The sequence below is a fragment of the Anomaloglossus baeobatrachus genome, unplaced genomic scaffold, assembly GCF_048569485.1.
Source record: "Anomaloglossus baeobatrachus isolate aAnoBae1 unplaced genomic scaffold, aAnoBae1.hap1 Scaffold_3920, whole genome shotgun sequence".
Lineage (NCBI taxonomy): Eukaryota > Metazoa > Chordata > Amphibia > Anura > Aromobatidae > Anomaloglossus > Anomaloglossus baeobatrachus.
In genome coordinates, this window is record NW_027443260.1 from 13,008 (window position 1) to 36,945 (window position 23,938).

General features: G+C 48.2%; 12 non-coding genes and 1 pseudogene across 12 annotated transcripts; all 13 read left to right on the plus strand.

The window, feature by feature from the left end:
* Positions 1 to 4,654: 4,654 nt before the first annotated feature.
* On the plus strand, positions 4,655 to 4,860 carry LOC142276097 (U2 spliceosomal RNA; annotated as a pseudogene).
* Positions 4,861 to 6,247: 1,387 nt separating this feature from the next.
* LOC142276105 (U2 spliceosomal RNA) lies at positions 6,248 to 6,438 on the plus strand. Its single transcript, XR_012739626.1, has one exon. It is a non-coding gene; the product is annotated as a U2 spliceosomal RNA (small nuclear RNA).
* Positions 6,439 to 7,825: 1,387 nt separating this feature from the next.
* On the plus strand, positions 7,826 to 8,016 carry LOC142276073 (U2 spliceosomal RNA). The gene has a single exon (XR_012739601.1). It is a non-coding gene; the product is annotated as a U2 spliceosomal RNA (small nuclear RNA).
* A 1,387-nt stretch (positions 8,017 to 9,403) lies between these two features.
* LOC142276074 (U2 spliceosomal RNA) lies at positions 9,404 to 9,594 on the plus strand. Its single transcript, XR_012739602.1, has one exon. It is a non-coding gene; the product is annotated as a U2 spliceosomal RNA (small nuclear RNA).
* A 1,387-nt stretch (positions 9,595 to 10,981) lies between these two features.
* LOC142276075 (U2 spliceosomal RNA) lies at positions 10,982 to 11,172 on the plus strand. The gene has a single exon (XR_012739603.1). It is a non-coding gene; the product is annotated as a U2 spliceosomal RNA (small nuclear RNA).
* A 1,387-nt stretch (positions 11,173 to 12,559) lies between these two features.
* On the plus strand, positions 12,560 to 12,750 carry LOC142276076 (U2 spliceosomal RNA). The gene has a single exon (XR_012739604.1). It is a non-coding gene; the product is annotated as a U2 spliceosomal RNA (small nuclear RNA).
* A 1,387-nt stretch (positions 12,751 to 14,137) lies between these two features.
* On the plus strand, positions 14,138 to 14,328 carry LOC142276077 (U2 spliceosomal RNA). Its single transcript, XR_012739605.1, has one exon. It is a non-coding gene; the product is annotated as a U2 spliceosomal RNA (small nuclear RNA).
* Positions 14,329 to 15,715: 1,387 nt separating this feature from the next.
* Positions 15,716 to 15,906, plus strand: LOC142276079 (U2 spliceosomal RNA). Its single transcript, XR_012739606.1, has one exon. It is a non-coding gene; the product is annotated as a U2 spliceosomal RNA (small nuclear RNA).
* A 1,387-nt stretch (positions 15,907 to 17,293) lies between these two features.
* LOC142276080 (U2 spliceosomal RNA) lies at positions 17,294 to 17,484 on the plus strand. Its single transcript, XR_012739607.1, has one exon. It is a non-coding gene; the product is annotated as a U2 spliceosomal RNA (small nuclear RNA).
* A 1,387-nt stretch (positions 17,485 to 18,871) lies between these two features.
* LOC142276081 (U2 spliceosomal RNA) lies at positions 18,872 to 19,062 on the plus strand. The gene has a single exon (XR_012739608.1). It is a non-coding gene; the product is annotated as a U2 spliceosomal RNA (small nuclear RNA).
* Positions 19,063 to 20,449: 1,387 nt separating this feature from the next.
* Positions 20,450 to 20,640, plus strand: LOC142276082 (U2 spliceosomal RNA). The gene has a single exon (XR_012739609.1). It is a non-coding gene; the product is annotated as a U2 spliceosomal RNA (small nuclear RNA).
* A 1,387-nt stretch (positions 20,641 to 22,027) lies between these two features.
* LOC142276083 (U2 spliceosomal RNA) lies at positions 22,028 to 22,218 on the plus strand. Its single transcript, XR_012739610.1, has one exon. It is a non-coding gene; the product is annotated as a U2 spliceosomal RNA (small nuclear RNA).
* Positions 22,219 to 23,605: 1,387 nt separating this feature from the next.
* On the plus strand, positions 23,606 to 23,796 carry LOC142276085 (U2 spliceosomal RNA). Its single transcript, XR_012739612.1, has one exon. It is a non-coding gene; the product is annotated as a U2 spliceosomal RNA (small nuclear RNA).
* The last annotated feature ends 142 nt before the right edge of the window (positions 23,797 to 23,938 follow it).

Below are 23,938 nucleotides of genomic sequence, written 5' to 3' on the forward strand. Positions count from 1 at the left end.
GGAACCAGCATCCGAGGATGGTCTCCAGCACCTGCCCCCGACATTCTCTCTGGGAAACTCCTATGGTCTCATCTACTACCCGGACATGCCACACAACTGCAGGAAATGTGGCGGGAAAGGGCATTCGATGAAGACCTGCAAGGAGGACGCCTGCAGGGTTTGCCGGGTGACAGGACACAGCTCCAAGGACTGCCCAAAGAAGAAGACTTGCAACCTATGTGGACAGGCGGACCACCTTTACAAGGACTGCCCACAGCGGGAGAAATCCTGGGCAAGGGTTGCCGCGGCGACCCAGTATCGGGTAGTCACAGCTTCGTCGACCAAGGCAGCTACGACCAAGGCCACAGAGGCCAAGGACAAGGCGGCCAAGAACCCGGCGACCGTGGCTCCAGCCGATGCCCCAGCAGCCACGGAGTCCAGGGAAAAGAAGGGTAAGAAAACTGCTGCCCCCTCCCTGGTCCCCCCCCCTGTCACCCCTGTCCAAACCCCTCCCCCCCCGGCCAACCCTACTGAGGATTCCACTACCTCCACCTCATTTCCCTACTCCTCAGCTGGTCTCCTCACCCCCCCCCCAAAGCCCACTCTCCCTCCCCAGACCATGAGAGCAGAGGGCCTCAGCACTCTTGCACTTTTCACCGAGGAGGATTTTCCAGCTCTTGTCTCCTCAGGTACAGGCCAAAGGAAAAGGAAGGTGGAAGATAGTCCTGTCGCAGAACCTTCCAAGCTGTTCATTGTGGACCTTAACCCACCCCAGGAAGAGGAGGATGGCCTCCTCCCAGAACCGGACGTGTTGGAGCAGATGGTGGAGTCCCTTGTGGCCGAAGAAGAAATGGAGGAGTCGGAAGCCACTGAGGCACCATCCCTGCTTGATCAGCTAGCAGAAGAGGGTCTGCTGGAGATACCCTTACCAGCAGGTGCCAAAGAGGAAGAACCGCCCGACCGGAGTGGTAACTAAGGCACACCGCCTGCTCTAACTTTCTCTTTCCTCCAATGACTGCTAACATTAACATCTTTTCCATTAATGTTAGGAGCATCAGAGACAAGTTCCGACGTCAGACAATTTTTGCGTTCCTTAACACTCAGTCTAGTGATGTATTTTTCCTGCAGGAATGCTCCCTTCCCTCCTCTAGGTCCTTCAACCATCTGGCCAGGGAGTGGACCCATGGCCCATCCTACTGGTCTGGCGGGGGCGACTGTAGGTCCGCGGGGGTCGCCGTGCTGATCAGGGGAAGCGCCTTCACATTGGACTCTGTTCAGGAAATCGTCTGCGGCAGGTTACTGCTCGTGGATGGCACCTGGGCGGGAGAACCTGTCAGGTTCATCAATGTGTATGCTTCTCCTGTGAAGAGCGATCGACTGGAGCTCCTCCAAGCCCTGCGCCCTCAGCTCGCTACCGCCAGGACGGTAGTGATGGCCGGGGATTTCAACTGCCCGATTGAGGAGGATGGACGCAGTTCTGGAACGGCTGCCAAGTTGGACGTCACATCCAAACTGCTCATTGAGATGGTGACCGAAGCCTCTCTTGTGGACGTTGTTGGCTCCATCGGACACGGATCCGTGAACTATTCATGGTGCCGATCCGATGGCTCGCTGCGTTCCAGGATTGACTTTGTGTTTACCTCTCGGGCGGTTGGGCGGAGTGGGCACTCGATGGTCCCCTGCTTCTTCTCTGACCACAGAGCCATTCACTTTCAAGGTGTGCTGGGCCATGGCTTCCCCATTGGCCCGGGCTCCTGGAAGCTGAACTGCTCTCTGCTGGAAAAGGGTGAGATTCTGGAGGAGCTTAGAGCTGCCTACTCCACGTGGCGGGCCTACAAGGCGGGCTTCCAGTCTGTTTCTGACTGGTGGGAATACGTTAAACTCGAGTTCCGTTTCTTCTTTCAGGCAAAGAGTCAACAACAGGCGTGTCTGAAGAGGAGGGACTTCAGGAGACTCCAGCGTGAGCTGCGTTCCCTGCAGGACCTTCTTCGATGCGGCTGGGACGTGAGAGAGGAGCTGGAGGAGACTAAGAGGAGCCTGAAAAGGCACTTCGAGGAGGAGTCCGAGCGAATTGTCTTCCGTTCCAAAGTGGAGAACCTGGAGAAGGGTGAGAAATGTAACTCGTTCTTTTTCAGGAAACTCCACGCCGGTCACACGCCCATGAATGAACTACGAGACGAGAGTGGAAACATGCGACGCGGGAAAGAGAACGTGATGAAGGTCGTCAGCGACTTCTACAGCGAACTCTACGCCCGCAAGACTACTGACCCCGAGGCCGCCGATAAGTTCCTGTCAGGTATCACTAACCATCTTGACCCTGCAGACGCGGCGGCCATGGATGTTCCTCTGACGGTGGACAAGCTGCTCTCGGCCGCCAAATCCTTTAGTTCTGGCAGGACACCGGGCAGTGACGGCCTCCCAGCAGAGCTCTATGTAGCGCTGGGAGACCTAATCTGTCCGGACCTGTTAGGGCTGTATGAGGAGATGGTGGTGGAGGGCAGAATGCCTCCATCTCTGAGGGAAGGAATGGTCACGATCCTGTACAAGCGTAAAGGAGAGAGGTGCGACCTGAAGAATTGGCGTCCCATCACCCTTCTGAACGTCGACTACAAGATCCTGGCCAAGACGATGGCAACGAGATTGAAGACTGTTATCGGACGGATCATCCACCCGGATCAGACCTGCGGCATCCCCGGACGTCGCATCGCAGACAGCCTGGCTCTCATGCGGGACACGGTCGAGTACATCAAAGCCCGCCGGGTGCACGCAGCCCTGATCTCGTTGGATCAGGAAAAGGCCTTCGACCGTGTTTCCCATGAGTTCCTGGGCAAAGCTCTGCACAGGTTAGGTTTGGGTAACATGTTTTGCTTGTATGTCCAACTAATGTATTTTGATATTCACAGCTCGGTGTTGGTGAACGGCTGGAAGACTGACCCCTTCCCGGTCCTCTCAGGGGTCAGACAAGGCTGTCCTCTGTCACCTCTTCTTTTTGTTTGTGTTATAGAACTCTTTGCAGAGGCTATCCGGCGGAATGGAGAGATCAGAGGGATCACCGCACCAGGACCAGAACGCTTCGAGGTCAAGTGCTCGCTCTACATGGACGACGTGACCGTCTTCTGCGCGGACCGGCGCTCAGTCGACACCCTCGTCCAGACCTGTGAGACCTTCGGACGGGCTTCGGGAGCCAAAGTCAACTGCGGGAAGTCGGAAGCCATGCTCTTCGGGGACTGGCAGCCGGCCTCTTCCGCCCCCTTCCCTTTCAGCATCCAGCCGGATTTCATCAAGGTTCTTGGAGTCTGGTTCGGGAAGGAAGGAGCAGCCCTCAAGTCCTGGGAGGAACGCTTGACCAAGATCACCCAACGGATCGGTCTGTGGAGCCTCAGACGCCTCACCTGTGAGGGCAAAGCACTGGTCCTGCGTAACGAGGTACTGCCCGTGCTGCAGTACACGGCCCAGGCCTGGCCCCCCCTTGCCACCGTGTGCAGGGCCATTACCAGGACGGTGTTTCGTTTTGTCTGGGGATCCAAGATGGACAGAGTAAAGCGGAGCATCATGTACAAGGATCCTCGCAAGGGTGGGAAGGGCGTACCCGATATCCCCACCCTCCTGCGATCCTCCTTCGTATGTGACTGCGTTCGCCGAACTCTGCGAGTCAAGAGAGGTTCCGCGGGTGGGTCCATGTCTCGCTTCTTCCTGCTCCCCCTTTGGAGACGGTTAGGCTGGGACAAGTGGGACAGCTCCTTCCCCTACAACTGGACGGCGCCATGGTTCTACGGAGACGTGGTTCGGTTTGTGAGGGAACACCAACTGGAGGGACTCAAGCCTGATTTGTGGAAGCCAAAGACTATCCACAAACTCATCAGAGCCAAGGACGAAATGGAGAACATTCCAGGACTTCATCACGACACACTGGAGACTGTTTGGACAAACGTGTCATCGGCTGGATTGACCAACGGGCACAAGGACTTGTCATGGATGGCGATACAGGGCGGACTGCCCGTCCGGTCATTCATGCACGCCCGGAACCTGTGCAAAACCCGGTACTGCCCAAGGTGCCCCTTCGTGGAGGAAACATCGCTGCACGCCTTTTGGGACTGCCGTTTCGCACAGCGCCTGTTGGTTGCCCTGGAGGATGACCTGAGGAACTCCGTCCCCAGAGAGAGCCTATCGTACCATTCCGTACTTTATGGACTCTTCCCTGGGACTCACACCGTTGGAGCCATCCAGGAGGCTTGGCGCCTTATGAACTGCTTTAAGGACGCTATTTGGGTCGCCAGGAACCGGCTCATCTTGAAGAGGGAGAGGATGTCTATCCAGGATTGCCGCAGGCTGATCCACAGCCTGCTCAGAGACTATTCCATCATGGACAGTCCGGACGACAGCGCCGAGGAGGAGGTTTAGACCTCTTCCATGCCCCCTCCCTCCTTTTCCCGTTATGTGCGTCTTTCAATAAAGCTTCGGGCCTGTGATTTCCCCACCCTATCCCCCTTTTCCCCTACCCCCATCCCCCAATCGCCGGTTCGTCGTTATTTATTGTCTAACTTTTTCTTTCAGCTTGAGTGTTATGGATAAGCATAGGAGTGTGATGTATAGTTTAGTGCGTCGTACTCTATGGCTATGTAAGAAGGATTGTATAGTTCTGTGTGTACGGGGCTGCGGCACTGTACACGGTTTGTTACCTTTTTGTGAGTAGTGCATGATAATAAAGATGCTGTTAAATCAAAAAAATCTGTTCTTATCAGTTTAATATCTGATACGTCCCCTATCTGGGGACCATATATTAAATGGATTTTTAGAACAGGGAGATGGAAAAAGAGCTTGCTCTGTCCACTCCACGCATTGACCTGGTATTGCAGTACCTCCAGGAACGGTGCACCCCTTCTTAACCCAGTTTCCAAAAGCAGAACTCAATTCACCTGATTCATATTAGCCCGATTTAATGAATTGGAAGAAAGCATACGTCTTCATATGCACCTCAATTTGGCCCATTCACTTTTCACACTTCCTCCTTTTGTTTTTTATCTTTCACACTTTTGACTTTCTTTATTCATCCAAATAGCAAACTCATCACCACTCAACCTGACCAACTCGGCTATGTCCCCGTGCTGCAGTTCTCTGTCTTATCTAGATCATTTGCAATTGAATGGAATAGATCCCTTTTGGACAAAGTGGATTCACCTGCTGCTGCAGTGACCACAGGTGTGATAACATCTAGAATTGGCATCTGGTGCGATCTCTCCGCTTCCACTCCAAAGAAAGTTACCTGTTTATTCCTATCATGCATTGGTTTTTGGGGTTTTCTTTGAGTAATGATGATCTCTTTAGTAGTCTGTTGGCGCCCTCTCCTGGAGGAATAGTTTGCTTGCTCTTGGACATTCTAAAAGAGAGGTCATGATAGACATTGAGCTTCTGAGCTCAATTGGGGACAGTCATGGGTGATGAATGTTTGCAACCTACTGCGAAGCCTCATACCGCAATATAAGGAACGTCAAATACTAAGAAAGGGCGGCCTATGAAAGAATTACTACTTTCAATAAGTACACTTAAACGGCTAATTGGGAATAGAAAAACTGTAAAAAGCCCTCTGAGAAAGCCCCCCTCTAACCTTTGATAGTAAGCTTTTCTGTAGTCTGCCTGTTGATGTATTTTCCGTTTGAACTGTGCACAACATGAAGAGACGGAACACTGGCGGCTTGTCACAATGCCCCCCGATGACATCACAATAGCGCTGCTGCCTAGAAAACAAGCTGCGCAGAAGAAGTTGTTCTTTGGGTGGGAGGGTGGGCTAGTGGAAGGAGGGGGCAATCTCTTTTTTTCCCGGGTGGTAGGGGGATGACAGGAGAAGGGAAGCGGGTGGTGAGAAAGGTACAGAGGGCAGGGTTTGGGGGCTGGGAAGGAAAGGGAAAAGATTAGGGTTTGGGGATGATGAAAGGGCTTTCTACGGGTAAGGATGGCAAAGGGTGGCAGTGACGGAAAGTCAGGCAACCTGTCCTGTCCGTCTTTTTGTATCGTGAATTGGAAAGACTGCAAGGGGGAGGGGAGTTGCTTGCGCCCTAAAGGAGGAGTTATTCAGATTCATTGCAGTGGGCGGCGGCTGCAAAACGCACCATTCTTCTTGTTTTGGCTCTGCAAAGCAGCCTTTTCAAGGGTTGGCTTGGGTGACAAAATGTCTTGTGTAGGCGTGGGTTTGTCTCCCTCTCGCTCTCTCTCCCTAAGATGTGTCCGGCATAGGCCAGGGTGCCACTCGAGGCCCAAACCAATTCTGGTTATCGCTTCTCGGCCTTTTGGCTAAGATCAAGTGTAGTATCTGTTCTTATCAGTTTAATATCTGATACGTCCCCTATCTGGGGACCATATATTAAATGGATTTTTAGAACAGGGAGATGGAAAAAGAGCTTGCTCTGTCCACTCCACGCATTGACCTGGTATTGCAGTACCTCCAGGAACGGTGCACCCCTTCTTAACCCAGTTTCCAAAAGCAGAACTCAATTCACCTGATTCATATTAGCCCGATTTAATGAATTGGAAGAAAGCATACGTCTTCATATGCACCTCAATTTGGCCCATTCACTTTTCACACTTCCTCCTTTTGTTTTTTATCTTTCACACTTTTGACTTTCTTTATTCATCCAAATAGCAAACTCATCACCACTCAACCTGACCAACTCGGCTATGTCCCCGTGCTGCAGTTCTCTGTCTTATCTAGATCATTTGCAATTGAATGGAATAGATCCCTTTTGGACAAAGTGGATTCACCTGCTGCTGCAGTGACCACAGGTGTGATAACATCTAGAATTGGCATCTGGTGCGATCTCTCCGCTTCCACTCCAAAGAAAGTTACCTGTTTATTCCTATCATGCATTGGTTTTTGGGGTTTTCTTTGAGTAATGATGATCTCTTTAGTAGTCTGTTGGCGCCCTCTCCTGGAGGAATAGTTTGCTTGCTCTTGGACATTCTAAAAGAGAGGTCATGATAGACATTGAGCTTCTGAGCTCAATTGGGGACAGTCATGGGTGATGAATGTTTGCAACCTACTGCGAAGCCTCATACCGCAATATAAGGAACGTCAAATACTAAGAAAGGGCGGCCTATGAAAGAATTACTACTTTCAATAAGTACACTTAAACGGCTAATTGGGAATAGAAAAACTGTAAAAAGCCCTCTGAGAAAGCCCCCCTCTAACCTTTGATAGTAAGCTTTTCTGTAGTCTGCCTGTTGATGTATTTTCCGTTTGAACTGTGCACAACATGAAGAGACGGAACACTGGCGGCTTGTCACAATGCCCCCCGATGACATCACAATAGCGCTGCTGCCTAGAAAACAAGCTGCGCAGAAGAAGTTGTTCTTTGGGTGGGAGGGTGGGCTAGTGGAAGGAGGGGGCAATCTCTTTTTTTCCCGGGTGGTAGGGGGATGACAGGAGAAGGGAAGCGGGTGGTGAGAAAGGTACAGAGGGCAGGGTTTGGGGGCTGGGAAGGAAAGGGAAAAGATTAGGGTTTGGGGATGATGAAAGGGCTTTCTACGGGTAAGGATGGCAAAGGGTGGCAGTGACGGAAAGTCAGGCAACCTGTCCTGTCCGTCTTTTTGTATCGTGAATTGGAAAGACTGCAAGGGGGAGGGGAGTTGCTTGCGCCCTAAAGGAGGAGTTATTCAGATTCATTGCAGTGGGCGGCGGCTGCAAAACGCACCATTCTTCTTGTTTTGGCTCTGCAAAGCAGCCTTTTCAAGGGTTGGCTTGGGTGACAAAATGTCTTGTGTAGGCGTGGGTTTGTCTCCCTCTCGCTCTCTCTCCCTAAGATGTGTCCGGCATAGGCCAGGGTGCCACTCGAGGCCCAAACCAATTCTGGTTATCGCTTCTCGGCCTTTTGGCTAAGATCAAGTGTAGTATCTGTTCTTATCAGTTTAATATCTGATACGTCCCCTATCTGGGGACCATATATTAAATGGATTTTTAGAACAGGGAGATGGAAAAAGAGCTTGCTCTGTCCACTCCACGCATTGACCTGGTATTGCAGTACCTCCAGGAACGGTGCACCCCTTCTTAACCCAGTTTCCAAAAGCAGAACTCAATTCACCTGATTCATATTAGCCCGATTTAATGAATTGGAAGAAAGCATACGTCTTCATATGCACCTCAATTTGGCCCATTCACTTTTCACACTTCCTCCTTTTGTTTTTTATCTTTCACACTTTTGACTTTCTTTATTCATCCAAATAGCAAACTCATCACCACTCAACCTGACCAACTCGGCTATGTCCCCGTGCTGCAGTTCTCTGTCTTATCTAGATCATTTGCAATTGAATGGAATAGATCCCTTTTGGACAAAGTGGATTCACCTGCTGCTGCAGTGACCACAGGTGTGATAACATCTAGAATTGGCATCTGGTGCGATCTCTCCGCTTCCACTCCAAAGAAAGTTACCTGTTTATTCCTATCATGCATTGGTTTTTGGGGTTTTCTTTGAGTAATGATGATCTCTTTAGTAGTCTGTTGGCGCCCTCTCCTGGAGGAATAGTTTGCTTGCTCTTGGACATTCTAAAAGAGAGGTCATGATAGACATTGAGCTTCTGAGCTCAATTGGGGACAGTCATGGGTGATGAATGTTTGCAACCTACTGCGAAGCCTCATACCGCAATATAAGGAACGTCAAATACTAAGAAAGGGCGGCCTATGAAAGAATTACTACTTTCAATAAGTACACTTAAACGGCTAATTGGGAATAGAAAAACTGTAAAAAGCCCTCTGAGAAAGCCCCCCTCTAACCTTTGATAGTAAGCTTTTCTGTAGTCTGCCTGTTGATGTATTTTCCGTTTGAACTGTGCACAACATGAAGAGACGGAACACTGGCGGCTTGTCACAATGCCCCCCGATGACATCACAATAGCGCTGCTGCCTAGAAAACAAGCTGCGCAGAAGAAGTTGTTCTTTGGGTGGGAGGGTGGGCTAGTGGAAGGAGGGGGCAATCTCTTTTTTTCCCGGGTGGTAGGGGGATGACAGGAGAAGGGAAGCGGGTGGTGAGAAAGGTACAGAGGGCAGGGTTTGGGGGCTGGGAAGGAAAGGGAAAAGATTAGGGTTTGGGGATGATGAAAGGGCTTTCTACGGGTAAGGATGGCAAAGGGTGGCAGTGACGGAAAGTCAGGCAACCTGTCCTGTCCGTCTTTTTGTATCGTGAATTGGAAAGACTGCAAGGGGGAGGGGAGTTGCTTGCGCCCTAAAGGAGGAGTTATTCAGATTCATTGCAGTGGGCGGCGGCTGCAAAACGCACCATTCTTCTTGTTTTGGCTCTGCAAAGCAGCCTTTTCAAGGGTTGGCTTGGGTGACAAAATGTCTTGTGTAGGCGTGGGTTTGTCTCCCTCTCGCTCTCTCTCCCTAAGATGTGTCCGGCATAGGCCAGGGTGCCACTCGAGGCCCAAACCAATTCTGGTTATCGCTTCTCGGCCTTTTGGCTAAGATCAAGTGTAGTATCTGTTCTTATCAGTTTAATATCTGATACGTCCCCTATCTGGGGACCATATATTAAATGGATTTTTAGAACAGGGAGATGGAAAAAGAGCTTGCTCTGTCCACTCCACGCATTGACCTGGTATTGCAGTACCTCCAGGAACGGTGCACCCCTTCTTAACCCAGTTTCCAAAAGCAGAACTCAATTCACCTGATTCATATTAGCCCGATTTAATGAATTGGAAGAAAGCATACGTCTTCATATGCACCTCAATTTGGCCCATTCACTTTTCACACTTCCTCCTTTTGTTTTTTATCTTTCACACTTTTGACTTTCTTTATTCATCCAAATAGCAAACTCATCACCACTCAACCTGACCAACTCGGCTATGTCCCCGTGCTGCAGTTCTCTGTCTTATCTAGATCATTTGCAATTGAATGGAATAGATCCCTTTTGGACAAAGTGGATTCACCTGCTGCTGCAGTGACCACAGGTGTGATAACATCTAGAATTGGCATCTGGTGCGATCTCTCCGCTTCCACTCCAAAGAAAGTTACCTGTTTATTCCTATCATGCATTGGTTTTTGGGGTTTTCTTTGAGTAATGATGATCTCTTTAGTAGTCTGTTGGCGCCCTCTCCTGGAGGAATAGTTTGCTTGCTCTTGGACATTCTAAAAGAGAGGTCATGATAGACATTGAGCTTCTGAGCTCAATTGGGGACAGTCATGGGTGATGAATGTTTGCAACCTACTGCGAAGCCTCATACCGCAATATAAGGAACGTCAAATACTAAGAAAGGGCGGCCTATGAAAGAATTACTACTTTCAATAAGTACACTTAAACGGCTAATTGGGAATAGAAAAACTGTAAAAAGCCCTCTGAGAAAGCCCCCCTCTAACCTTTGATAGTAAGCTTTTCTGTAGTCTGCCTGTTGATGTATTTTCCGTTTGAACTGTGCACAACATGAAGAGACGGAACACTGGCGGCTTGTCACAATGCCCCCCGATGACATCACAATAGCGCTGCTGCCTAGAAAACAAGCTGCGCAGAAGAAGTTGTTCTTTGGGTGGGAGGGTGGGCTAGTGGAAGGAGGGGGCAATCTCTTTTTTTCCCGGGTGGTAGGGGGATGACAGGAGAAGGGAAGCGGGTGGTGAGAAAGGTACAGAGGGCAGGGTTTGGGGGCTGGGAAGGAAAGGGAAAAGATTAGGGTTTGGGGATGATGAAAGGGCTTTCTACGGGTAAGGATGGCAAAGGGTGGCAGTGACGGAAAGTCAGGCAACCTGTCCTGTCCGTCTTTTTGTATCGTGAATTGGAAAGACTGCAAGGGGGAGGGGAGTTGCTTGCGCCCTAAAGGAGGAGTTATTCAGATTCATTGCAGTGGGCGGCGGCTGCAAAACGCACCATTCTTCTTGTTTTGGCTCTGCAAAGCAGCCTTTTCAAGGGTTGGCTTGGGTGACAAAATGTCTTGTGTAGGCGTGGGTTTGTCTCCCTCTCGCTCTCTCTCCCTAAGATGTGTCCGGCATAGGCCAGGGTGCCACTCGAGGCCCAAACCAATTCTGGTTATCGCTTCTCGGCCTTTTGGCTAAGATCAAGTGTAGTATCTGTTCTTATCAGTTTAATATCTGATACGTCCCCTATCTGGGGACCATATATTAAATGGATTTTTAGAACAGGGAGATGGAAAAAGAGCTTGCTCTGTCCACTCCACGCATTGACCTGGTATTGCAGTACCTCCAGGAACGGTGCACCCCTTCTTAACCCAGTTTCCAAAAGCAGAACTCAATTCACCTGATTCATATTAGCCCGATTTAATGAATTGGAAGAAAGCATACGTCTTCATATGCACCTCAATTTGGCCCATTCACTTTTCACACTTCCTCCTTTTGTTTTTTATCTTTCACACTTTTGACTTTCTTTATTCATCCAAATAGCAAACTCATCACCACTCAACCTGACCAACTCGGCTATGTCCCCGTGCTGCAGTTCTCTGTCTTATCTAGATCATTTGCAATTGAATGGAATAGATCCCTTTTGGACAAAGTGGATTCACCTGCTGCTGCAGTGACCACAGGTGTGATAACATCTAGAATTGGCATCTGGTGCGATCTCTCCGCTTCCACTCCAAAGAAAGTTACCTGTTTATTCCTATCATGCATTGGTTTTTGGGGTTTTCTTTGAGTAATGATGATCTCTTTAGTAGTCTGTTGGCGCCCTCTCCTGGAGGAATAGTTTGCTTGCTCTTGGACATTCTAAAAGAGAGGTCATGATAGACATTGAGCTTCTGAGCTCAATTGGGGACAGTCATGGGTGATGAATGTTTGCAACCTACTGCGAAGCCTCATACCGCAATATAAGGAACGTCAAATACTAAGAAAGGGCGGCCTATGAAAGAATTACTACTTTCAATAAGTACACTTAAACGGCTAATTGGGAATAGAAAAACTGTAAAAAGCCCTCTGAGAAAGCCCCCCTCTAACCTTTGATAGTAAGCTTTTCTGTAGTCTGCCTGTTGATGTATTTTCCGTTTGAACTGTGCACAACATGAAGAGACGGAACACTGGCGGCTTGTCACAATGCCCCCCGATGACATCACAATAGCGCTGCTGCCTAGAAAACAAGCTGCGCAGAAGAAGTTGTTCTTTGGGTGGGAGGGTGGGCTAGTGGAAGGAGGGGGCAATCTCTTTTTTTCCCGGGTGGTAGGGGGATGACAGGAGAAGGGAAGCGGGTGGTGAGAAAGGTACAGAGGGCAGGGTTTGGGGGCTGGGAAGGAAAGGGAAAAGATTAGGGTTTGGGGATGATGAAAGGGCTTTCTACGGGTAAGGATGGCAAAGGGTGGCAGTGACGGAAAGTCAGGCAACCTGTCCTGTCCGTCTTTTTGTATCGTGAATTGGAAAGACTGCAAGGGGGAGGGGAGTTGCTTGCGCCCTAAAGGAGGAGTTATTCAGATTCATTGCAGTGGGCGGCGGCTGCAAAACGCACCATTCTTCTTGTTTTGGCTCTGCAAAGCAGCCTTTTCAAGGGTTGGCTTGGGTGACAAAATGTCTTGTGTAGGCGTGGGTTTGTCTCCCTCTCGCTCTCTCTCCCTAAGATGTGTCCGGCATAGGCCAGGGTGCCACTCGAGGCCCAAACCAATTCTGGTTATCGCTTCTCGGCCTTTTGGCTAAGATCAAGTGTAGTATCTGTTCTTATCAGTTTAATATCTGATACGTCCCCTATCTGGGGACCATATATTAAATGGATTTTTAGAACAGGGAGATGGAAAAAGAGCTTGCTCTGTCCACTCCACGCATTGACCTGGTATTGCAGTACCTCCAGGAACGGTGCACCCCTTCTTAACCCAGTTTCCAAAAGCAGAACTCAATTCACCTGATTCATATTAGCCCGATTTAATGAATTGGAAGAAAGCATACGTCTTCATATGCACCTCAATTTGGCCCATTCACTTTTCACACTTCCTCCTTTTGTTTTTTATCTTTCACACTTTTGACTTTCTTTATTCATCCAAATAGCAAACTCATCACCACTCAACCTGACCAACTCGGCTATGTCCCCGTGCTGCAGTTCTCTGTCTTATCTAGATCATTTGCAATTGAATGGAATAGATCCCTTTTGGACAAAGTGGATTCACCTGCTGCTGCAGTGACCACAGGTGTGATAACATCTAGAATTGGCATCTGGTGCGATCTCTCCGCTTCCACTCCAAAGAAAGTTACCTGTTTATTCCTATCATGCATTGGTTTTTGGGGTTTTCTTTGAGTAATGATGATCTCTTTAGTAGTCTGTTGGCGCCCTCTCCTGGAGGAATAGTTTGCTTGCTCTTGGACATTCTAAAAGAGAGGTCATGATAGACATTGAGCTTCTGAGCTCAATTGGGGACAGTCATGGGTGATGAATGTTTGCAACCTACTGCGAAGCCTCATACCGCAATATAAGGAACGTCAAATACTAAGAAAGGGCGGCCTATGAAAGAATTACTACTTTCAATAAGTACACTTAAACGGCTAATTGGGAATAGAAAAACTGTAAAAAGCCCTCTGAGAAAGCCCCCCTCTAACCTTTGATAGTAAGCTTTTCTGTAGTCTGCCTGTTGATGTATTTTCCGTTTGAACTGTGCACAACATGAAGAGACGGAACACTGGCGGCTTGTCACAATGCCCCCCGATGACATCACAATAGCGCTGCTGCCTAGAAAACAAGCTGCGCAGAAGAAGTTGTTCTTTGGGTGGGAGGGTGGGCTAGTGGAAGGAGGGGGCAATCTCTTTTTTTCCCGGGTGGTAGGGGGATGACAGGAGAAGGGAAGCGGGTGGTGAGAAAGGTACAGAGGGCAGGGTTTGGGGGCTGGGAAGGAAAGGGAAAAGATTAGGGTTTGGGGATGATGAAAGGGCTTTCTACGGGTAAGGATGGCAAAGGGTGGCAGTGACGGAAAGTCAGGCAACCTGTCCTGTCCGTCTTTTTGTATCGTGAATTGGAAAGACTGCAAGGGGGAGGGGAGTTGCTTGCGCCCTAAAGGAGGAGTTATTCAGATTCATTGCAGTGGGCGGCGGCTGCAAAACGCACCATTCTTCTTGTTTTGGCTCTGCAAAGCAGCCTTTTCAAGGGTTGGCTTGGGTGACAAAATGTCTTGTGTAGGCGTGGGTTTGTCTCCCTCTCGCTCTCTCTCCCTAAGATGTGTCCGGCATAGGCCAGGGTGCCACTCGAGGCCCAAACCAATTCTGGTTATCGCTTCTCGGCCTTTTGGCTAAGATCAAGTGTAGTATCTGTTCTTATCAGTTTAATATCTGATACGTCCCCTATCTGGGGACCATATATTAAATGGATTTTTAGAACAGGGAGATGGAAAAAGAGCTTGCTCTGTCCACTCCACGCATTGACCTGGTATTGCAGTACCTCCAGGAACGGTGCACCCCTTCTTAACCCAGTTTCCAAAAGCAGAACTCAATTCACCTGATTCATATTAGCCCGATTTAATGAATTGGAAGAAAGCATACGTCTTCATATGCACCTCAATTTGGCCCATTCACTTTTCACACTTCCTCCTTTTGTTTTTTATCTTTCACACTTTTGACTTTCTTTATTCATCCAAATAGCAAACTCATCACCACTCAACCTGACCAACTCGGCTATGTCCCCGTGCTGCAGTTCTCTGTCTTATCTAGATCATTTGCAATTGAATGGAATAGATCCCTTTTGGACAAAGTGGATTCACCTGCTGCTGCAGTGACCACAGGTGTGATAACATCTAGAATTGGCATCTGGTGCGATCTCTCCGCTTCCACTCCAAAGAAAGTTACCTGTTTATTCCTATCATGCATTGGTTTTTGGGGTTTTCTTTGAGTAATGATGATCTCTTTAGTAGTCTGTTGGCGCCCTCTCCTGGAGGAATAGTTTGCTTGCTCTTGGACATTCTAAAAGAGAGGTCATGATAGACATTGAGCTTCTGAGCTCAATTGGGGACAGTCATGGGTGATGAATGTTTGCAACCTACTGCGAAGCCTCATACCGCAATATAAGGAACGTCAAATACTAAGAAAGGGCGGCCTATGAAAGAATTACTACTTTCAATAAGTACACTTAAACGGCTAATTGGGAATAGAAAAACTGTAAAAAGCCCTCTGAGAAAGCCCCCCTCTAACCTTTGATAGTAAGCTTTTCTGTAGTCTGCCTGTTGATGTATTTTCCGTTTGAACTGTGCACAACATGAAGAGACGGAACACTGGCGGCTTGTCACAATGCCCCCCGATGACATCACAATAGCGCTGCTGCCTAGAAAACAAGCTGCGCAGAAGAAGTTGTTCTTTGGGTGGGAGGGTGGGCTAGTGGAAGGAGGGGGCAATCTCTTTTTTTCCCGGGTGGTAGGGGGATGACAGGAGAAGGGAAGCGGGTGGTGAGAAAGGTACAGAGGGCAGGGTTTGGGGGCTGGGAAGGAAAGGGAAAAGATTAGGGTTTGGGGATGATGAAAGGGCTTTCTACGGGTAAGGATGGCAAAGGGTGGCAGTGACGGAAAGTCAGGCAACCTGTCCTGTCCGTCTTTTTGTATCGTGAATTGGAAAGACTGCAAGGGGGAGGGGAGTTGCTTGCGCCCTAAAGGAGGAGTTATTCAGATTCATTGCAGTGGGCGGCGGCTGCAAAACGCACCATTCTTCTTGTTTTGGCTCTGCAAAGCAGCCTTTTCAAGGGTTGGCTTGGGTGACAAAATGTCTTGTGTAGGCGTGGGTTTGTCTCCCTCTCGCTCTCTCTCCCTAAGATGTGTCCGGCATAGGCCAGGGTGCCACTCGAGGCCCAAACCAATTCTGGTTATCGCTTCTCGGCCTTTTGGCTAAGATCAAGTGTAGTATCTGTTCTTATCAGTTTAATATCTGATACGTCCCCTATCTGGGGACCATATATTAAATGGATTTTTAGAACAGGGAGATGGAAAAAGAGCTTGCTCTGTCCACTCCACGCATTGACCTGGTATTGCAGTACCTCCAGGAACGGTGCACCCCTTCTTAACCCAGTTTCCAAAAGCAGAACTCAATTCACCTGATTCATATTAGCCCGATTTAATGAATTGGAAGAAAGCATACGTCTTCATATGCACCTCAATTTGGCCCATTCACTTTTCACACTTCCTCCTTTTGTTTTTTATCTTTCACACTTTTGACTTTCTTTATTCATCCAAATAGCAAACTCATCACCACTCAACCTGACCAACTCGGCTATGTCCCCGTGCTGCAGTTCTCTGTCTTATCTAGATCATTTGCAATTGAATGGAATAGATCCCTTTTGGACAAAGTGGATTCACCTGCTGCTGCAGTGACCACAGGTGTGATAACATCTAGAATTGGCATCTGGTGCGATCTCTCCGCTTCCACTCCAAAGAAAGTTACCTGTTTATTCCTATCATGCATTGGTTTTTGGGGTTTTCTTTGAGTAATGATGATCTCTTTAGTAGTCTGTTGGCGCCCTCTCCTGGAGGAATAGTTTGCTTGCTCTTGGACATTCTAAAAGAGAGGTCATGATAGACATTGAGCTTCTGAGCTCAATTGGGGACAGTCATGGGTGATGAATGTTTGCAACCTACTGCGAAGCCTCATACCGCAATATAAGGAACGTCAAATACTAAGAAAGGGCGGCCTATGAAAGAATTACTACTTTCAATAAGTACACTTAAACGGCTAATTGGGAATAGAAAAACTGTAAAAAGCCCTCTGAGAAAGCCCCCCTCTAACCTTTGATAGTAAGCTTTTCTGTAGTCTGCCTGTTGATGTATTTTCCGTTTGAACTGTGCACAACATGAAGAGACGGAACACTGGCGGCTTGTCACAATGCCCCCCGATGACATCACAATAGCGCTGCTGCCTAGAAAACAAGCTGCGCAGAAGAAGTTGTTCTTTGGGTGGGAGGGTGGGCTAGTGGAAGGAGGGGGCAATCTCTTTTTTTCCCGGGTGGTAGGGGGATGACAGGAGAAGGGAAGCGGGTGGTGAGAAAGGTACAGAGGGCAGGGTTTGGGGGCTGGGAAGGAAAGGGAAAAGATTAGGGTTTGGGGATGATGAAAGGGCTTTCTACGGGTAAGGATGGCAAAGGGTGGCAGTGACGGAAAGTCAGGCAACCTGTCCTGTCCGTCTTTTTGTATCGTGAATTGGAAAGACTGCAAGGGGGAGGGGAGTTGCTTGCGCCCTAAAGGAGGAGTTATTCAGATTCATTGCAGTGGGCGGCGGCTGCAAAACGCACCATTCTTCTTGTTTTGGCTCTGCAAAGCAGCCTTTTCAAGGGTTGGCTTGGGTGACAAAATGTCTTGTGTAGGCGTGGCTTTGTCTCCCTCTCGCTCTCTCTCCCTAAGATGTGTCCGGCATAGGCCAGGGTGCCACTCGAGGCCCAAACCAATTCTGGTTATCGCTTCTCGGCCTTTTGGCTAAGATCAAGTGTAGTATCTGTTCTTATCAGTTTAATATCTGATACGTCCCCTATCTGGGGACCATATATTAAATGGATTTTTAGAACAGGGAGATGGAAAAAGAGCTTGCTCTGTCCACTCCACGCATTGACCTGGTATTGCAGTACCTCCAGGAACGGTGCACCCCTTCTTAACCCAGTTTCCAAAAGCAGAACTCAATTCACCTGATTCATATTAGCCCGATTTAATGAATTGGAAGAAAGCATACGTCTTCATATGCACCTCAATTTGGCCCATTCACTTTTCACACTTCCTCCTTTTGTTTTTTATCTTTCACACTTTTGACTTTCTTTATTCATCCAAATAGCAAACTCATCACCACTCAACCTGACCAACTCGGCTATGTCCCCGTGCTGCAGTTCTCTGTCTTATCTAGATCATTTGCAATTGAATGGAATAGATCCCTTTTGGACAAAGTGGATTCACCTGCTGCTGCAGTGACCACAGGTGTGATAACATCTAGAATTGGCATCTGGTGCGATCTCTCCGCTTCCACTCCAAAGAAAGTTACCTGTTTATTCCTATCATGCATTGGTTTTTGGGGTTTTCTTTGAGTAATGATGATCTCTTTAGTAGTCTGTTGGCGCCCTCTCCTGGAGGAATAGTTTGCTTGCTCTTGGACATTCTAAAAGAGAGGTCATGATAGACATTGAGCTTCTGAGCTCAATTGGGGACAGTCATGGGTGATGAATGTTTGCAACCTACTGCGAAGCCTCATACCGCAATATAAGGAACGTCAAATACTAAGAAAGGGCGGCCTATGAAAGAATTACTACTTTCAATAAGTACACTTAAACGGCTAATTGGGAATAGAAAAACTGTAAAAAGCCCTCTGAGAAAGCCCCCCTCTAACCTTTGATAGTAAGCTTTTCTGTAGTCTGCCTGTTGATGTATTTATCGTTTGAACTGTGCACAACATGAAGAGACGGAACACTGGCGGCTTGTCACAATGCCCCCCGATGACATCACAATAGCGCTGCTGCCTAGAAAACAAGCTGCGCAGAAGAAGTTGTTCTTTGGGTGGGAGGGTGGGCTAGTGGAAGGAGGGGGCAATCTCTTTTTTTCCCGGGTGGTAGGGGGATGACAGGAGAAGGGAAGCGGGTGGTGAGAAAGGTACAGAGGGCAGGGTTTGGGGGCTGGGAAGGAAAGGGAAAAGATTAGGGTTTGGGGATGATGAAAGGGCTTTCTACGGGTAAGGATGGCAAAGGGTGGCAGTGACGGAAAGTCAGGCAACCTGTCCTGTCCGTCTTTTTGTATCGTGAATTGGAAAGACTGCAAGGGGGAGGGGAGTTGCTTGCGCCCTAAAGGAGGAGTTATTCAGATTCGTTGCAGTGGGCGGCGGCTGCAAAACGCACCATTCTTCTTGTTTTGGCTCTGCAAAGCAGCCTTTTCAAGGGTTGGCTTGGGTGACAAAATGTCTTGTGTAGGCGTGGGTTTGTCTCCCTCTCGCTCTCTCTCCCTAAGATGTGTCCGGCATAGGCCAGGGTGCCACTCGAGGCCCAAACCAATTCTGGTTATCGCTTCTCGGCCTTTTGGCTAAGATCAAGTGTAGTATCTGTTCTTATCAGTTTAATATCTGATACGTCCCCTATCTGGGGACCATATATTAAATGGATTTTTAGAACAGGGAGATGGAAAAAGAGCTTGCTCTGTCCACTCCACGCATTGACCTGGTATTGCAGTACCTCCAGGAACGGTGCACCCCTTCTTAACCCAGTTTCCAAAAGCAGAACTCAATTCACCTGATTCATATTAGCCCGATTTAATGAATTGGAAGAAAGCATACGTCTTCATATGCACCTCAATTTGGCCCATTCACTTTTCACACTTCCTCCTTTTGTTTTTTATCTTTCACACTTTTGACTTTCTTTATTCATCCAAATAGCAAACTCATCACCACTCAACCTGACCAACTCGGCTATGTCCCCGTGCTGCAGTTCTCTGTCTTATCTAGATCATTTGCAATTGAATGGAATAGATCCCTTTTGGACAAAGTGGATTCACCTGCTGCTGCAGTGACCACAGGTGTGATAACATCTAGAATTGGCATCTGGTGCGATCTCTCCGCTTCCACTCCAAAGAAAGTTACCTGTTTATTCCTATCATGCATTGGTTTTTGGGGTTTTCTTTGAGTAATGATGATCTCTTTAGTAGTCTGTTGGCGCCCTCTCCTGGAGGAATAGTTTGCTTGCTCTTGGACATTCTAAAAGAGAGGTCATGATAGACATTGAGCTTCTGAGCTCAATTGGGGACAGTCATGGGTGATGAATGTTTGCAACCTACTGCGAAGCCTCATACCGCAATATAAGGAACGTCAAATACTAAGAAAGGGCGGCCTATGAAAGAATTACTACTTTCAATAAGTACACTTAAACGGCTAATTGGGAATAGAAAAACTGTAAAAAGCCCTCTGAGAAAGCCCCCCTCTAACCTTTGATAGTAAGCTTTTCTGTAGTCTGCCTGTTGATGTATTTTCCGTTTGAACTGTGCACAACATGAAGAGACGGAACACTGGCGGCTTGTCACAATGCCCCCCGATGACATCACAATAGCGCTGCTGCCTAGAAAACAAGCTGCGCAGAAGAAGTTGTTCTTTGGGTGGGAGGGTGGGCTAGTGGAAGGAGGGGGCAATCTCTTTTTTTCCCGGGTGGTAGGGGGATGACAGGAGAAGGGAAGCGGGTGGTGAGAAAGGTACAGAGGGCAGGGTTTGGGGGCTGGGAAGGAAAGGGAAAAGATTAGGGTTTGGGGATGATGAAAGGGCTTTCTACGGGTAAGGATGGCAAAGGGTGGCAGTGACGGAAAGTCAGGCAACCTGTCCTGTCCGTCTTTTTGTATCGTGAATTGGAAAGACTGCAAGGGGGAGGGGAGTTGCTTGCGCCCTAAAGGAGGAGTTATTCAGATTCATTGCAGTGGGCGGCGGCTGCAAAACGCACCATTCTTCTTGTTTTGGCTCTGCAAAGCAGCCTTTTCAAGGGTTGGCTTGGGTGACAAAATGTCTTGTGTAGGCGTGGGTTTGTCTCCCTCTCGCTCTCTCTCCCTAAGATGTGTCCGGCATAGGCCAGGGTGCCACTCGAGGCCCAAACCAATTCTGGTTATCGCTTCTCGGCCTTTTGGCTAAGATCAAGTGTAGTATCTGTTCTTATCAGTTTAATATCTGATACGTCCCCTATCTGGGGACCATATATTAAATGGATTTTTAGAACAGGGAGATGGAAAAAGAGCTTGCTCTGTCCACTCCACGCATTGACCTGGTATTGCAGTACCTCCAGGAACGGTGCACCCCTTCTTAACCCAGTTTCCAAAAGCAGAACTCAATTCACCTGATTCATATTAGCCCGATTTAATGAATTGGAAGAAAGCATACGTCTTCATATGCACCTCAATTTGGCCCATTCACTTTTCACACTTCCTCCTTTTGTTTTTTATCTTTCACACTTTTGACTTTCTTTATTCATCCAAATAGCAAACTCATCACCACTCAACCTGACCAACTCGGCTATGTCCCCGTGCTGCAGTTCTCTGTCTTATCTAGATCATTTGCAATTGAATGGAATAGATCCCTTTTGGACAAAGTGGATTCACCTGCTGCTGCAGTGACCACAGGTGTGATAACATCTAGAATTGGCATCTGGTGCGATCTCTCCGCTTCCACTCCAAAGAAAGTTACCTGTTTATTCCTATCATGCATTGGTTTTTGGGGTTTTCTTTGAGTAATGATGATCTCTTTAGTAGTCTGTTGGCGCCCTCTCCTGGAGGAATAGTTTGCTTGCTCTTGGACATTCTAAAAGAGAGGTCATGATAGACATTGAGCTTCTGAGCTCAATTGGGGACAGTCATGGGTGATGAATGTTTGCAACCTACTGCGAAGCCTCATACCGCAATATAAGGAACGTCAAATACTAAGAAAGGGCGGCCTATGAAAGAATTACTACTTTCAATAAGTACACTTAAACGGCTAATTGGGAATAGAAAAACTGTAAAAAGCCCTCTGAGAAAGCCCCCCTCTAACCTTTGATAGTAAGCTTTTCTGTAGTCTGCCTGTTGATGTATTTTCCGTTTGAACTGTGCACAACATGAAGAGACGGAACACTGGCGGCTTGTCACAATGCCCCCCGATGACATCACAATAGCGCTGCTGCCTAGAAAACAAGCTGCGCAGAAGAAGTTGTTCTTTGGGTGGGAGGGTGGGCTAGTGGAAGGAGGGGGCAATCTCTTTTTTTCCTGGGTGGTAGGGGGATGACAGGAGAAGGGAAGCGGGTGGTGAGAAAGGTACAGAGGGCAGGGTTTGGGGGCTGGGAAGGAAAGGGAAAAGATTAGGGTTTGGGGATGATGAAAGGGCTTTCTACGGGTAAGGATGGCAAAGGGTGGCAGTGACGGAAAGTCAGGCAACCTGTCCTGTCCGTCTTTTTGTATCGTGAATTGGAAAGACTGCAAGGGGGAGGGGAGTTGCTTGCGCCCTAAAGGAGGAGTTATTCAGATTCATTGCAGTGGGCGGCGGCTGCAAAACGCACCATTCTTCTTGTTTTGGCTCTGCAAAGCAGCCTTTTCAAGGGTTGGCTTGGGTGACAAAATGTCTTGTGTAGGCGTGGGTTTGTCTCCCTCTCGCTCTCTCTCCCTAAGATGTGTCCGGCATAGGCCAGGGTGCCACTCGAGGCCCAAACCAATTCTGGTTATCGCTTCTCGGCCTTTTGGCTAAGATCAAGTGTAGTATCTGTTCTTATCAGTTTAATATCTGATACGTCCCCTATCTGGGGACCATATATTAAATGGATTTTTAGAACAGGGAGATGGAAAAAGAGCTTGCTCTGTCCACTCCACGCATTGACCTGGTATTGCAGTACCTCCAGGAACGGTGCACCCCTTCTTAACCCAGTTTCCAAAAGCAGAACTCAATTCACCTGATTCATATTAGCCCGATTTAATGAATTGGAAGAAAGCATACGTCTTCATATGCACCTCAATTTGGCCCATTCACTTTTCACACTTCCTCCTTTTGTTTTTTATCTTTCACACTTTTGACTTTCTTTATTCATCCAAATAGCAAACTCATCACCACTCAACCTGACCAACTCGGCTATGTCCCCGTGCTGCAGTTCTCTGTCTTATCTAGATCATTTGCAATTGAATGGAATAGATCCCTTTTGGACAAAGTGGATTCACCTGCTGCTGCAGTGACCACAGGTGTGATAACATCTAGAATTGGCATCTGGTGCGATCTCTCCGCTTCCACTCCAAAGAAAGTTACCTGTTTATTCCTATCATGCATTGGTTTTTGGGGTTTTCTTTGAGTAATGATGATCTCTTTAGTAGTCTGTTGGCGCCCTCTCCTGGAGGAATAGTTTGCTTGCTCTTGGACATTCTAAAAGAGAGGTCATGATAGACATTGAGCTTCTGAGCTCAATTGGGGACAGTCATGGGTGATGAATGTTTGCAACCTACTGCGAAGCCTCATACCGCAATATAAGGAACGTCAAATACTAAGAAAGGGCGGCCTATGAAAGAATTACTACTTTCAATAAGTACACTTAAACGGCTAATTGGGAATAGAAAAACTGTAAAAAGCCCTCTGAGAAAGCCCCCCTCTAACCTTTGATAGTAAGCTTTTCTGTAGTCTGCCTGTTGATGTATTTTCCGTTTGAACTGTGCACAACATGAAGAGACGGAACACTGGCGGCTTGTCACAATGCCCCCCGATGACATCACAATAGCGCTGCTGCCTAGAAAACAAGCTGCGCAGAAGAAGTTGTTCTTTGGGTGGGAGGGTGGGCTAGTGGAAGGAGGGGGCAATCTCTTTTTTTCCCGGGTGGTAGGGGGATGACAGGAGAAGGGAAGCGGGTGGTGAGAAAGGTACAGAGGGCAGGGTTTGGGGGCTGGGAAGGAAAGGGAAAAGATTAGGGTTTGGGGATGATGAAAGGGCTTTCTACGGGTAAGGATGGCAAAGGGTGGCAGTGACGGAAAGTCAGGCAACCTGTCCTGTCCGTCTTTTTGTATCGTGAATTGGAAAGACTGCAAGGGGGAGGGGAGTTGCTTGCGCCCTAAAGGAGGAGTTATTCAGATTCATTGCAGTGGGCGGCGGCTGCAAAACGCACCATTCTTCTTGTTTTGGCTCTGCAAAGCAGCCTTTTCAAGGGTTGGCTTGGGTGACAAAATGTCTTGTGTAGGCGTGGGTTTGTCTCCCTCTCGCTCTCTCTCCCTAAGATGTGTCCGGCATAGGCCAGGGTGCCACTCGAGGCCCAAACCAATTCTGGTTATCGCTTCTCGGCCTTTTGGCTAAGATCAAGTGTAGTATCTGTTCTTATCAGTTTAATATCTGATACGTCCCCTATCTGGGGACCATATATTAAATGGATTTTTAGAACAGGGAGATGGAAAAAGAGCTTGCTCTGTCCACTCCACGCATTGACCTGGTATTGCAGTACCTCCAGGAACGGTGCACCCCTTCTTAACCCAGTTTCCAAAAGCAGAACTCAATTCACCTGATTCATATTAGCCCGATTTAATGAATTGGAAGAAAGCATACGTCTTCATATGCACCTCAATTTGGCCCATTCACTTTTCACACTTCCTCCTTTTGTTTTTTATC